Below are 15,680 nucleotides of genomic sequence, written 5' to 3' on the forward strand. Positions count from 1 at the left end.
CGCTTTATTGGCACGACAAGGTACATCTTATGTTGCCAAAGCATCGAAAACATTCATGGTTGAACACATAAATACAGATCTATCCATACAGTGTATAAACAGATATATCCCTGAGTGTATAAATATACATTCATATAATTTGTATATACTCTTCTTATATTTAGTGGTTGTCCCTCTGTTTATGGCAAGCTGTAACATAGTGTGCCGCTAAGGTTACACAATTTCTCTCTTCCCCTAGTAGGTATGGGAGTTTTTGGTCGTCATTCAAATTTCTGAATTCCGGGCATATTTTTGTGAATTTTGGGTAGAAATTCTCCCTTATGCCCTGATATTTTCTACAAGCTGTGAGGAAGTGCATCTCTGTCTCCACCACTCCCTGACTGCAGTGAGAGCATATCCTGTCCTCTCTTGGTAGCCGGGTCTGCCTGTGTCTACCTTTTTCGATCGCCAGGCTATGTTCACTAAGTCTGTACATTGTCAAGGTTTTTCTCAGTTTGCTATCCTTTACCATGGTCAGGTAATCAGCCATGTTGTATTGTCTGTTTAGGGCCAAGTAGCAATTGAGTTTGTTTTGGGTTTTTGTTGTTTCTGCCCAATATGACAGATATTTTTCCTTTTGCTCAGTGACGATTGTGTTGGGTCGGATTCTTTGTGTTACGCTGTCACTGTCCTGGGGCTGGTTATTGTTAGTAGTGTTAGTAGTTACTTCACTGAGTCCCAGGACTAGTTGACTGAGGGTATTCTTCTTTATGGTCCTCTCTTGGCATTTCAGGGCTTCGTAATGATAGCAGCGGGGGTTGCTCATTTTTAGGTGTTTCCAAAATTTGGTGGCTCTTTTTTGGATAGTGATTATTAATGGATATTGGCCTAGTTCTGCCCTGCATGCATTCTTCACTCTCTGAGTGAAGAAATTCCTCCTCATCTCTGTCCTAAATGGCTTACCCCTTATCCTTAGACTGTGACCCCTGGTTCTGGACTCCCCCGCCATCGGGAACATCCTTCCTGCATCTAGTCTGTCTAGTCCTGTTAGAATTTTATAAGTTTCAATGAGATCCCCTCTCGTTCTTCTAAACTCCAGCGAGTACAAGCCCAATCGTCCCAATCTCTCCTCATACGTCATTCCTGCCATCCCAGGTATCAGCCTGGTGAATCTTCGCTGCACTCCTTCCATGGCAAGAACATCTTTCCTCAGACAAGAAAGCTGGGCTGCTTTTTTTTGGGGTGGGGAGTTGGGAAGTGCGTTCTTTTTTTTACTGAAACGCAATAGCCTGACAGCCAACATTGCTCAGGGCCTTTGGGGGGGGGGGGGGGGAAATAAGGCAATAGATTAGGCCCCCCCACCCAGACATTGTGTTCGCACTCCTGGCCGGCCTCCCGACTCGCACCCTCCATAAAAACTTGAGCTCATCCAAAACTCGGCTGCCCTGTATCCTAACTCGCACCAGGTCCTGTTCACCCATCACCCCTTGTGCTCGCTGACCTACACCGGCTCCCGGTTAAGCGCATAAAAAGCTAGGCTGATGCTCCCAGTGCAGTGCTGAGGGAGTGCCGCACTGCCGGAGGTGCCGTCTTTCGGAGGAGACGTTAAACCAAGGCTCCCTCTCAGGTGGACTTAAAGGACCCATGGCATTATTTCGAAGAAGAGCAGGGGAGTTATAGAAACATAGAAGATAGGAGCAGGAGTAGGCCATTCAGCCCCTCGAGCCTGCTCCGCCATTCAATGAGGTCATGGCTGATCATCCAAATTCAGTACCCTGTCCCTGTTTTCTCTCCATATCCCTTGATCCCTTTAGCTGTAAGAAATATATCCAACTCCTTCTTGAATATATTTAATGAATTGGCCTCCACTGCCTTCTTTGGTAGAGAATTCCACAGGTTCACCACTCTCTGGGTGAAGAAATTCCTCCTCATCTCTGTCCTAAATGGCTTACCCCTTATCTTTAGACTGTGACCCCTGGTTCTGGACTCCCCCGCCATCGGGAACATCCTTCCTGCATCTAGTCTGTCTAGTTCTGTTAGAATTTTATAAGTTTCAATGAGATCCCCTCTCATTCTTCTAAACTCCAGTGAGTATAAGCCCAATCGATCCAATCTCCCCTCATACGTCATTCCTGCCATCCCAGGTATCAGTCTGGTGAATCTTCGCTGAACTCCTTCCATGGCAAGAACATCCTTCCTCAGATAAGGTGACCAAAACTGCACACAATACTCAAGGTGTGGTCTCACCAAGGCCCTGTACAACTGCAGCAAGACATTGTTCCTGTACTCAAACCCTCTCGCTACAAAGGCCAACATACCATTTGCCTTCTTAACTGTTTGTGGGAGCTTGCTGTGCGCAAATTGGCTGCCACGTTTCCCACATTACAACAGTGACTACACTTCAGATAGTACTTCATTGGCTGTAAAGCGCTTTGAGACATCCGGTGGTCGTGAAAGGCGCTATATAAATGCAAGTCTTTCTTTAAGCGACACCTCGATTTTAAAATTCTCATCCTTGTTTTCATAAGAACATAAGAAGTAGGAGCAGGAGCAGGCCATTCGGCCCCTCGAGCCTGCTCCGCCATTTAATAAGATTTTGGCCTCAACTCCACTTTCCTGCCCGTTCCCCATAACCCTCGACTCCCCTGTTGCTCAAAAATCTGTCGATCTCCGCCTTGAATATATTCAATGACTCCGCTTCCACAGCTCTCTGGTTTTCAAATCCCTCCATGGCCTCGCCCCATCCCCATCCCTGTAATCTCCTCCAGTCCCACTCCCTCCCCGAGATATCAGCACTCCTCTAATTCTGCCCTCTTGAGCATCCCCGATTATAATCGCTCCACCATTGATGGCCGTGTCTTCTGTTGCCTGGGCCCTAAACTCTGGAATTCCCTCCCTAAAGCTCTCCGCCTCACTACCTCGCTCTCCTCCTTTAAGATGCTCCTTAAAACATACCTCTCTGACCGACCTTTTGATCATCTGCCCTAATTTCTTCTTATGTGGCTCGGTGTCAAAATGTTTTTCTCTTATAATACTCCTGTGAAGCGCCTTGGGACGTTTTACTACATTAAAGGCGCTATATTAATACAAGTTGTTGTTGTTGTTTAATGCACTCCTGCTAATAGGCCTGCTACAATGCAAACAAATATATCTGTGTGGCATTTAGGTTATTAACTCAAGTACTCCTCCTCATGAAAAGTTGCCTGTTGCAAGATTTCCTTTCCTGGGATGACTAGCTTTAAGAAAGAACTTATAGAAGCCTACAGCACAGAGGGAGGCCATTCGGCCCATCATGTCTGTGCGGGCCGAAAAAGAGCTATCCAGCCTAAACCCACTTTGCAGCTTTTGGGCCGTAGCCTTGCATTTCTACAGCACCTTTCACAACCTCAGGACGTCCCAAAGCAATTTACAGCCAATGAAGTACTTTTGAAGTGTAGTCGCTGTTGTAATGTAGGAAACACAGCAGCCAATTTGTGCACAGCAAGCTCCCACAAATAGCAATGTGATACTGACCAGATAATCTGTTTCAGTGATGTTGGTTGAGGGATAAATATTGACCAGGACACCGGGAAGAACTCCCCCCTGTTCTTCTTCAAAATAGTGGCCCCGTGGGATCTCATACATCCACCTGAGAGAACAGACTTGGCCTCGGTTTAATGTCTGGTTGGATAGACGGCACCTCCAGCAGGGCAGCGCTCCCTCAGTACTGCGCTGGAGGGTGAGCCTGGATTAGGTGGCCAAGTCTCGAGGATGCCATGATTTTCTGACTCAGAGGCAGGCGTGCTACCCACTGAGCCATGGCTGACACTATAATTAACTCAGTGCTGTATACTCCTGAAACCCTCTGTTAGTGCAAGTTATTGACATTCAAAGCTGCTGTTTTATTATTCATATCTTGTACCTCACGTCATGAAATGTTGCCTGCTGCAAAATTGCATTCCACCAGATGAGTGGTTTTATGCACATTAGCACTGTCTGAATTGCCAAAATATAATTTTATTCCTTTATTGTAACAATCAGGACCTAAAAACAAAAGATGTATTTTTTTTTAAATGACGCTGGCTATTCCTCAATATGTCTGCAAAGTGTTCACAACATTTTAAAGTTAACGGATCGTATCACTGTGGTAAAATATTTGGCAAGGCACGATTACGCACAGAGGAGGCTGCACCAATGGAAAAAAAGAAAAAAGAAAGAAAGACTTGCACTTATATAGTGCCTTTCATGACCACCGGACGTCCCGAAGAGCTTTACAGCCAATGAAGTACTTTTGAAGTGTGGCCACTGTTGTAATGTAGGAAAGGCAGCAGCCAATTTGCGCACAGCAAGCTCCCACAAACAGCAATGTGATAATGATCGGATAATCTGTTTTTTTTAGTGATGTTGGTTGAGGGATAAATATTGGCCCCAGGACACCGGGGAGAACTCCCCTGCTCTTCTTCGAAATAGTGGCCACGGGATCTTTTACGTCCGCCTGAGAGAGCAGACGGAGCCTCGGTTTAACGTCTCATCCGAAAGACGGCACCTCCGACAGTGTAGCGCTCCCTCGCTGGAGTGTCAGCCTAGATTTTTGTGCTCAAATCTCTGGAGTGGGAATGCAGTTGGTAACACAACGGCCCCACCGGCACTGCTGCCAGAAATTTATTTCTTACTAAAGTTGCCATTTAAAAAAAATTTACATAAAAATGTGACAAACTCCTCTCAAGAAACTCTTGCAATGTAGCACATTTAGTATCTGTTTCAGTGCAAACACGTCCACAGCGCCAGTCATTATGGGTTGTGTAGTTGTGTCTATTGAGTAGGTCCTTCCTGGCAAGCTCCAAGCCCAGTGCAATTCCCCTCCCCCCCCCCCCGCCACCCCGCCGCCCCCCCTTCCCCCCCACCCCCCCCCCCCCACCGCTAGCTCAATCGGGGAGTTCTCCCCGGTGTCCTGGCCAATATATATCCCTCAATCAACATCACAAAAACAGATTATCTGGTCATTATCACATGGCTGTTTGTGGGACCTTGCTGTGCGCAAATTGGCTGCCGCGTTTCCCACATTACAACAGTGACTACACTTCAAAACTACTTAGTTGGCTGTAAAGTGCTTTGGGAAGTCCTGAGGTCGTGAAAGGCGCTATAGAAATGCAAGTCTTTCTTTCTTTGTTTCAACAACAACTTGCATTTATATAGCGCCTTTAAAGTCATTAATCGTCCCAAAGTGCTTTACAGGAGCGATTATCAAACAAAATTTGACACCGAGCCACATAAGGAGATATTCGGATAGGTGACCAAAAGCTTGGTCAAAGAGGTAGGTTTTAAGGAGGAGAGAGAGAGACGGAGAGGTTTAGGGAGGGAATTCCAGAGCTTAGGGCCTCGGCAACTGAAGGCACGGCCACCAATGGTGGAGCAATTAAAATCAAAGATGCTCAAGGGGGCAGAATTAGAGGAGCGCAGATATCTCGGGGGGTTGTAGGGCTGAAGGAGATTACAGAGATAGGGAGGGACAAGGCCGTGGAGGGATTTGAAAACAAGGATGAGAATTTTTAAATCAAGGTGTTACCGGACCGGGAGCCAATGTAGGTCAGCGGGCACAGTGGTGATGGGTGAATGGGGGTTGGTGCAAGTTAAGGCAGTGTGTGAGCAGTCCAGTGAGGATCCAGTCTGTTTCCAGGTCTGTGCTGGGATAGCTGATGTCAGCCAGAGTCAGCAGTTGGAGCAAGGCAGTGGGGGGCGGGGTGGGGGGCAGTTTCTACAATTGGCCTCAGCACCCCATGGCTAGGACAGTGAAAAGTCAGCTGGGATTCCTTACCCCCTGATCGCTGACTGAAAACTCTTGTTGGTACAGATGTTGAGATGAGGATAGGATCGAGCTTGGCTCTCATGCTTTCCCCCCATGGTTGAATAGCATGCACTGCTCTCACAGTCTAGGCAGAGCAGCATCTGTGGAACTATACTCCAGCATAGACTCAATGCCTTCAGAGGGAGAGGTGGGAGAAAAGTACCACAAAAACCTCTCTTGACCAACAAAACTTTCCTTTTTAACAAAACACATCATCCTTTGTGTGTCATATTATCGATATAAATGGTGTGTATTTTGAGAGCTTTAAAAGTTTCTGATTACTATAAACAGGGAGTCTCAGCATGAAACAGAAGCAAATACTTAAAAATAACTATGACTCATGTTTTTTTTTCTGTTTCAGAAAAACTGTCTAGTTCAGCAAATCATTGGAGGAAATGTCGAGCAAAGGTTCCTGAGCCTTGCAATATAAGGAAGCTGAAATGATTTGAAGACGTAGTGAATGGTCCGTAACATGTGTTGATTAGTGCTCACTTGGCTCTTAGGCTGCTGGAAATGGTCTCCGTGTTCCTGGGTTAAGGAGCGGGAAATTGGCCAGAGTTCCCACCGCTGACCGCTCCACAGTGACCCGTGCCGGAACGAGCGTGAGCAGAGTGCGCGTGGGCAGGATCAGACCTGACTGTGACGCACACATAGAAACATAGAAACATAGAAGATAGGAGCAGGAGTAGGCCATTCGGCCCCTCGAGCCTGCTCCGCCATCTAATGAGATCATGGCTGATCATCCAGATTCAGTACCCTGTCCCTGCCTTCTCCCCATATCCCTTGATGCCCGTAGCCTTAAGAAATATATCTAACTCCTTCTTGAATATATTTAATGAATTGGCCTCAACTGTCTTCTGTGGTAGAGAATTCCACAGGTTCACCACTCTCTGGGTGAAGAAAGTCCTCCTCATCTCAGTCTTAAATGGCTTACCCCTTATCCTTAGACTGTGACCCCTGGTTCTGGACCCCCCCGCCATCGGGAACATCCTTCCTGCATCTAGTCTGTCTAGTCCTGTTAGAATTTTATAAGTTTCAATGAGATCCCCTCTCATTCTTCTAAACTCCAGCGAATATAAGCCTAATCGACCCAATCTCTCCTCATACGTCATTCCTGCCATCCCAGGTATCAGTCTGGTGAATCTTCGCTGCACTCCCTCCATGGCAAGAACATCCTTCCTCAGATAAGGCGACCAAAACTGCACACAATACTCAAGGTGTGTGTGATGAAATATGTCATTCATCAGACTCTGTAGTTAACTACATATATTGTATTGCCTGCTCCGGTGTCTTACCTTGTATTGTGTATAGTGCACCGCCCCCTTTGTGTGTCGGCTCCGCCCATACCTGGCCCTACTTAAGACAAGCCCAGGCTTGTCTTGCAGCAGAACAGCAGCATGCTAGGTGAAGCTAGGTGAAGACACAGGCATCTTTTCTTTGCTAATAAAAGCCTTGTTTTATTCAGTTAACTTTGAGTCTTGAAGTCATTGAGGCGCATCAATTTTATTAGCAAACTTTTAACGATGGATCAACTTTTGAAACCGGAACGCTTGGATTTGGACCCGCATGCTTCGGATGCATCGGCACGGTTTGGACACTGGTTCCAGTGCTTGGAATTCTTTATGGCCAACTCCGAAGCCGTCACAGCCTCTAAAGCCACCGGAGATGTGAAACTCGGGATCCTGCAGAATCGGGTAAGCCACCGGGTTTTTCCACTCATCCAAGACGCCGCCACCTACCTGGATGCCTGCAACATTCTAAAGGCCCACTATCAGCGGCCTACCAACGAGGTGTACGCCAGGCACCTGCTTGCTACCTGCACACAGCGACCCGGAGAGTCGCTAGAGGACTTTCTAGTCACCCTAAAAGTGCTTGGCAAAGACTGCAAATGCAAAGACGTGAAAGCCACGGTATACACAGACGAGCTTATTCGGGTTGCCTTTATCGCAGGCCTTAGCTCTAATTACATCCGGCAGAGACTGCTAGAGAAAACGGGCCTAGATCTGACACAGGCTGTGGACACAGCGCGATCGCTAAATGTGGCTCAGAAGAACTCTGACTCCTACTCGTCAGGCCGCACGGCCCACGCCGCCTCTGCTTCCCCGCCTGGTAGCCCAACACCGTCGGGGCCCTGCTCTCCCCCCAGAAGCCCTATGACCGCCGCGACGCATCGGGGCCCCAAATGCTACTTCTGCGGGCAGCCGAAGCACACCAGGAACCTGTGCCCGGCGAAAGGCACCACCTGCTGTAAGTGCGGTAAGAAGGGGCACTTTGGGAAGGTGTGCAGAGGGAACCCCGCAGGCAAAACCGCCACCGCCGCGTGCGCGCCGTGGGAGCGGCCATCTTGGACGCCATCTTGTCCGACCTCGTGGGGTCCGCCATCTCGCAAGCAGACATCGTGGACGCCATCTTACCCGGCCTCGTGTGGCCCACCATCTTGTCCCGATCAGGGCCCTACAGTGGCGTCGATCACAGTGGACCAGTCCAGACCGCACCCACTATCCAAATCGATGGTGGACATCGAGGTAAACGGGTGCAAGGTTAAATGTTTAATTGACAGCGGGAGCACGGAGAGCTTCATTCACCCTGATCTGGTACAACGACTCTCTCTAACTATAGTCCCTACTCAGGGCACGATCGCTATGGCCGACAAAACCCAGATATCGACTATTGCGGGTTACTGCGCGGTACGATTGTCCGTTAAAGGCACTGTATATAATAATTTTAAACTGTTAATTATGAAGGATTTATGTGTGAGCGTGATCTTGGGCCTGGATTTTCAGTGCCACCACCAAAGCATCACACTCAATTTCGGTGGGACCCAGCCGCCCCTCACAGTGTGCGGTCTGGCTACCCTGAAGGTAAAGCCGCCTTCGCTATTCGCGAACCTTACCCCTAACTGCCGGCCAATAGCGACCAAAAGCAGGAGGTACAGCTGGGAGGACAGGCGGTTTATCGCGACCAAGGTAGACAGGCTCCTGAGGGAGCACATTATTGAATGCAGCAACAGTCCGTGGCGCGCCCAAGTGGTGGTGGTGAGGGGTAGCGAGAAGAAGTGGATGGTGATTGACTATAGTCAAACAGTCAACATCTATACCCAACTAGACGCCTACCCGCTACCCCGCATATCCGAGATGGTGAACCAAATCGCCCAATACCGGGTGTTCTCCACCATCGACCTCAAGTCAGCGTATCACCAGCTCCCTATCAGACCAGAGGACCGTTCGTACACCGCCTTCGAGGCAAACGGACGCCTCTACCAGTTCCTCAGAGTCCCCTTTGGGGTGACGAATGGGGTCTCGGTCTTTCAGAGGGAGATGGACCGCATGGTCGATGACCACCACTTGCAGGCAACCTTCCCCTATCTCGACAACGTCACCATCTGCGGCCACAACCAACAGGACTATGACTCAAACCTCGCGAGGTTTCTGAAAACCGCACAAAAACTCAACCTCACCTACAACGAGGACAAGTGCGTTTTCAACACCACGCGCCTCTGCATACTAGGCAGCGTGGTGGAGAATGGGGAAATCGGACCAGACCCGACCAATTGCGCCCCCTACGGGAGCTGCCCCTGCCCAACACTCCCAAAGCCCTGAAAAGGTGCCTGGGGTTATTCTCGTATTATGCCCAATGGGTCCCCAACTACTCCGATAAAGCCCGCCCCCTCTTGAAAGCATCCTCTTTCCCGCTCTCTGCTGAGGCCCATGCTGCCTTCAAAAGCATTAAGCAGGATATTGAGCGGGCCACGCTACAGGCAGTGGACGAGAACACTCCCTTTCAAGTGGAAAGTGATGCGTCTGACTTTGCCTTGGCGGCCACCCTCAACCAGGCGGGGCGGCCCGTAGCTTTCTTCTCGAGGACCCTCCAGGGGCCCGAGATCAGACACTCCTCCGTGGAAAAGGAGGCCCAAGCCATCGTGGAGGCAGTGCGCCATTGGCGGCACTACCTAGCCGGCAAACGCTTCACCCTACTTACCGACCAGCGGTCGGTAGCGTTTATGTTCAATAATAAACAGAGGGGGAAGATTAAAAATGATAAGATTCTTAGGTGGCGGATCGAGCTCTCCACCTTCGAGTACGACATTATATACCGGCCGGGGGCCCTTAACGAATCCCCCGACGCCCTCTCACGAGGGATGTGTGCCAACGCCACCGGGGATCGGCTACAGACCCTCCACAACGACCTCTGCCACCCAGGGGTCACACGGCTGTTCCACTTCATAAAGTCCCGCAACTTACCCTACTCGATTGAGGAAGTTCGGTCCCTGACCAGGAACTGCTGCACTTGCGCTGAGTGCAAGCCTCGGTTCTACCGCCCTGATAGAGCCCACCTAATCAAAGCTACACGGCCCTTTGAGCGGCTTAGCTTAGATTTCAAGGGCCCCCTCCCGTCCGCCGACCGCAATGTTTACTTCCTGAACATTGTGGACGAATACTCCCGTTTTCCATTCGCCTTCCCCTGCCCAGACATGACCAGCACCACGGTCATTAAATGCCTCAACAGCCTGTTCTGCCTGTTCGGTATGCCAAGCTATATCCACACGGATAGGGGGGCGTCCTTCATGAGTGAAGAGCTACGCCAGTACATGCTGTCCAAGGGGGTTGCCACGAGCTGTACCACCAGCTACAACCCCTGGGGTAACGGTCAGGTGGAGCGAGAGAACGGGACAGTATGGAGGGCAGTCACTCTAACTCTAAGGACCAAGGGCCTCCCTATCTCCCGCTGGCAGGAAGTCCTCCCAGATGTGCTCCACTCAATACGGTCACTATTGTGTACCGCCACAAATGCCACGCCTCATGAGCTAATGTCTGTGTTTCCCCGGAAATCCACCTCAGGCGTATCCATACCGTCATGGCTCTCCACCCCAGGTCCGGTACTTTTGCGGAAGCATGTGAGGGGCCACAAGACGGACCCTCTCGTGGAGCCAGTGCACCTGCTCCACGCCAACCCACAATATGCGTATGTCCGGCACACCGACGGACGGGAGGACACTGTGTCCATAAAAGACCTCGCCCCAGCCGGTAACAACAGCAACAACGATAACGACTACAACAACAACAACAACAACCACAACAACCACAACAACTACTACCCACCCACTATTCTTTCATCACCCCCGGAAGAACACCAGCCAACGGTACCCCCATCACCTACTCCTTCAACAACCCCGGTGGCGCCCCCGGCAGAGACCCAGGAGACCACCCGGGACACCCAGCCGGCAGCCGCGGCACCGCAACCGTTACGTCGGTCACAGAGGACTATCACACCCCCGGACAGACTAAATCTGTAGAAGGGGTGAATGTGATGAAATATGTCATTCATCAGACTCTGTAGTTAACTACATATATTGTATTGCCTGCTCCGGTGTCTTACCTTGTATTGTGTATAGTGCACCGCCCCCTTTGTGTGTCGGCTCCGCCCATACCTGGCCCTACTTAAGACAAGCCCAGGCTTGTCTTGCAGCAGAACAGCAGCATGCTAGGTGAAGCTAGGTGAAGGCACAGGCATCTTTTCTTTGCTAATAAAAGCCTTGTTTTATTCAGTTAACTTTGAGTCTTGAAGTCATTGAGGCGCATCAGTGTGGTCTCACCAAGGCCCTGTACAACTGCAGCAAGACATCCTTGCTCCTGTACTCGAATCCTCACTATGAAGGCCAGCATACCATTTGCCTTCTTCACCGCCTGCTGCGCCTGCATGCTTACCTTCAGCGACTGGTGCACAAGGACACCCAGGTCTCGTTGCACTTCCCCTTTTCCCAATCTATTGCCGTTCAGATAATAATCTGCCTTCCTGTTTTTGCCACCAAAGTGGATAACCTCGCATTTATCCACATTATACTGCATCTGCCATGCTTCTGCCCAATCACCCAACCTGTCCAAATCATACTGGAGTTTGTCTGCATCCTCCTCACAGCACACACGCCCACCCAGCTTTGTGTCTTCTGCAAACTTGGAGCAAACACCATTGTCCAAGAGAATTTCCCCAATAAGAACATAAGAACATAAGAAGTAGGAGCAGGAATAGGCCATACGGCCCCTCGGGCCTGCTCCGCCATTCAATAGGATCATGGCTGATCCGAACCTAGATTCACGTCCACTTCCCTGCCCGCTCCCCGTAACCCCTAATTCCCTTATCAGCTAGGAAACTGTCTATCTCCGTTTTAAATTTATTTAATGTTGCAGCTTCCACAGCTCTCTGAGGTAGCAAATTCCATAGATTCACCGCCCTCTGAGTGAAGAAGTTTCTCCTCATCTCAGTTTTGAAACGGCAGCCCCTTATTCTAAGATTATGCCCCCTAGTTCTAATCTCACCCATCAGTGGAAACATCCTCCCCGCATCCACCCGATCAAGCCCCCTCACAATCTTATATGTTTCGATAAGATCGCCTCTCATTCTTCTGAATTCCAATGAGTAGAGGTCCAACCTACTCAACCTTTCCTCATAAGTCAACCCCCTCATCTCCGGAATCAACCGAGTGAACTTTCTCTGAACTGCCTCGAGAGCAAGTATATCTTTTCTTAAATATGGAAACCCAAACTGTACGCAATATTCCAGGTGTGGCCTCACCAGTATCCTGTATAACTGAAGCAAGACTTCCCTGCTTTTATACTCCATCCCCCTAGCAATAAAAGCCAAGATTCCATTGGCCTTCCTGATCACCTGCTGTACCTGCATACTAACCTTCTGTGTTTCATGCACCAGGACCCCCAGATCCCTTTGTACTGTAGCACTTTGCAGTTTCTCTCCATTTAAATAATAACTTGCTCTTTGATTTTTTTCTGCCAAAGTGCATAACCTCACACTTTCCAACATTATATTCCATCTGCCAAATTTCTGCCCACTCACTTAGCCTGTCTATGTCACTTTGCAGGTTTTTTATGTCCTCCTCACTCACTGCTTTCCCTCCCATCTTTGTATCGTTGGCAAACTTGGATATGTTGCACTTGGTCCCCTCCTCCAAATCGTTAATATAGATTGTAAAGAGTTGGGGTCCCAGCACTGATCCCTGCGGAACACCACTGGTTACTGATTGCCAACCCGAGAATGAACCATTTATCCCAACTCTCTGTTTTCTGTTTGATAGCCAATCTTCCACCCATGCCAGTATATTACCTCCAATCCCGTGATTTCTTATCTTGTGCAGTAATCTTTTGTGTGGCACCTTGTCAAATGCCTTTTGGAATTCCAAATACACCACATCCACTGGTTCCCCTTTATCCACCCTGTTTGTTACATCCTCAAAGAATTCGAGCAAATTTGTCAAACATGACTTCGCCTTCATAAAACCATGCTGACTCTGTCCGATTAAATTATGCTTATCCAAATGTCCTGTTACTGCTTCCTTAATAATGGACTCCAACATTTTACCAACCACAGATGTTAGGCTAACTGGTCTATAGTTTCCAGCCTTTTGTCTACCTCCCTTTTTAAATAAGGGCGTTACATTAGCAGTTTTCCAATCTGCTGGGACCTTTCCTGAATCCAGGGAGTTTTGGAAAATTACCACCAATGCATCCGCAATCCCTACCGCTACTTCTCTCAAGACCCTAGGATGTAAGCCATCAGGTCCAGGGGATTTATCCGCCTTTAGTCCCATTATCTTACCGAGTACCAGCTCCTTAGTGATTTTAATCGTGTTTAGCTCCTCCCACCCTATAGCCCCCTGTTTGTCCAGTGTTGGGATATTTTTAGTGTCCTCTACTGTAAAGACTGATACAAAATATTTGTTCAGCGTTTTTGCCATCTCCATGTTCCCCACTACTAATTTCCCGGTCTCGTCCTCTAAGGGACCAACATTCACTTTAGCCACCCTTTTTCTTTTTATATAACTGTAGAAACTCTTGCTATCTGTTTTTATATTTTTTGCTAGTTTACTTTCATAATCTATCTTCCCTTTCTTAATTAATCTTTTAGTTATTCTTTGCTGGCTTTTAAATGCTTCCCAATCTTCTATCCTCCCACTAGATTTGGCTACTTTATATGCCCTTGTTTTCAGTCGGATACTATCCTTTATTACTTTACTTAGCCACGGATGGCTGTCTTTTCTTTTACTCCCCTTTTCCCTCAGTGGAATATATTTTTCTTGAAAGTTGTGAAATATCTCCTTGAATGTACACCACTGCTCATGTACCATCTTACACCTTAATCTATTTTCCCAGTCCACTTTAGTCAACTCTGCTCTCATACCTTCATAGTCTCCTTTATTTAAGCTTAGTACGCTGGTTTGAGATCCAACTCTCTCACCCTCCAACTGAATTTGGAATTCAACCATGTTATGGTCACTCATTCCAAGGGGATCCTTTACTAGGACATTTTTTATTAATCATGTCTCATTACACAGGACCAGATCTAAGATTGCCTGCCCCCTGGTTGGTTCTGTAACATACTGCTCAAGGAACCCGTCCCTAATGCACTCTATGAACTCTTGCTCAAGGCTGCCCTGCCCAATTTGATTTGTCCAGTCAATATGAAAGTTAAAATCCCCCATGATTATAGCTGTTCCCTTATTACAAGCCCCAACTATTTCCTGATTTATACTCCAACCAATAGAGTTGCAACTGTTAGGAGGCCTATAGACTACGCCCACTAGTGACTTTTTCCCCTTATTATTCCTTATCTCCACCCAAACCGTTTCACTATCCTGACCCTTTGACCCAATATCATTTCTCACTATTGCAGTAATTCCATCCTTTATTAACACAGCCACCTCACCTCCCTTTCCTTCCTGTCTGTCCTTCCTAATAGTCAAATACCCCTGGATGTTTAGTTCCCAGTCATGGTCACCCTGCAGCCATGTCTCCGTAATGGCCACCAGATCATACCCATGTGTAGTTATTTGTACCGTCAACTCGTCTATTTTGTTACGAATGCTGCGTGCATTCAGATAAAGAACTTTTAAATATGTTTTGTGACAATTTATTCCTGCTTTTACCCCCTTTACTACTTTACCTTTATCTTTATATATTCTGTCCCTTCCTGACACGCTCTGGTTTTTAATTCCCCCACTGCTACCTTGCTCCATTGCCTTCTCCGCTGCCATTTTTATTTTTCGCTCTCTTGAAACCTCCCCCCGACTAATTAGTTTAAAGCCCTCTCTACAGCCCTAGTTATTCGATTCGCCAGGATTTTAGTCCCAGCACTGGCCAAGTGAAGTCCGTCCCAACGGAACAGCTCTCTCCTGTCCCAGGACTGGTGCCAGTGTCCCAAGAAGCAAAACCCATTTCTCCCACACCAGTCTTTGAGCCACGCATTTAACTCTCTGATTTTATTTACCCTAGCCAAATTTGCTCGTGGCACAGGTAGTAATCAGAGATTATTACCCTTGTGGTTCTGCTTTTTAATTTGGCCCCTCATACTCCCTCAGCAGAACCTCTTTCCTTGTCCTATCTATGTCGTTGGTACCAACATGGACCATGACAACTGGATCCTTCCCCTCCCACTCCAAGTTTCTCTCCAGCCCAGAGGAGATGTCCTTAACCCTGGCACAGGACAGGCAACACAACCTTCGGGACTCTCGCTCTCGGCTGCAAAGAACCCTATCTATCCCCCTAATGATACTATCCCCTACCACTACAACATTTCTTTTTACTCCCCCCACTTGAATGGCCCCCCGCTCCACGGTGCTGTGGCCAGGTTGCTCATCCTCCCTGCAGTCCCTGTTCCCATCCTCACAGGGAGTAAGAGCCTCGAACCTGTTGGACAAGAGCAAGGGCTGCAGCTCCTCCAACACTACCTCCTGGATCCCCGTACCTGCCTCACTCATAGTCACACCCTCCTGTCCCTGACCACGGACTACATCTGAATTAGTTAATCTAATTGGTGTGACTACTTCCTGGAACACAGAGTCCAGGTAACTCTCCCCCTCCCTGATTTG

The sequence above is a fragment of the Somniosus microcephalus genome, chromosome 1 (assembly GCF_052327205.1).
Source record: "Somniosus microcephalus isolate GS21.2 chromosome 1, FLI_Smic_1.0, whole genome shotgun sequence".
In the NCBI taxonomy this organism is placed as follows: domain Eukaryota; kingdom Metazoa; phylum Chordata; class Chondrichthyes; order Squaliformes; family Somniosidae; genus Somniosus; species Somniosus microcephalus.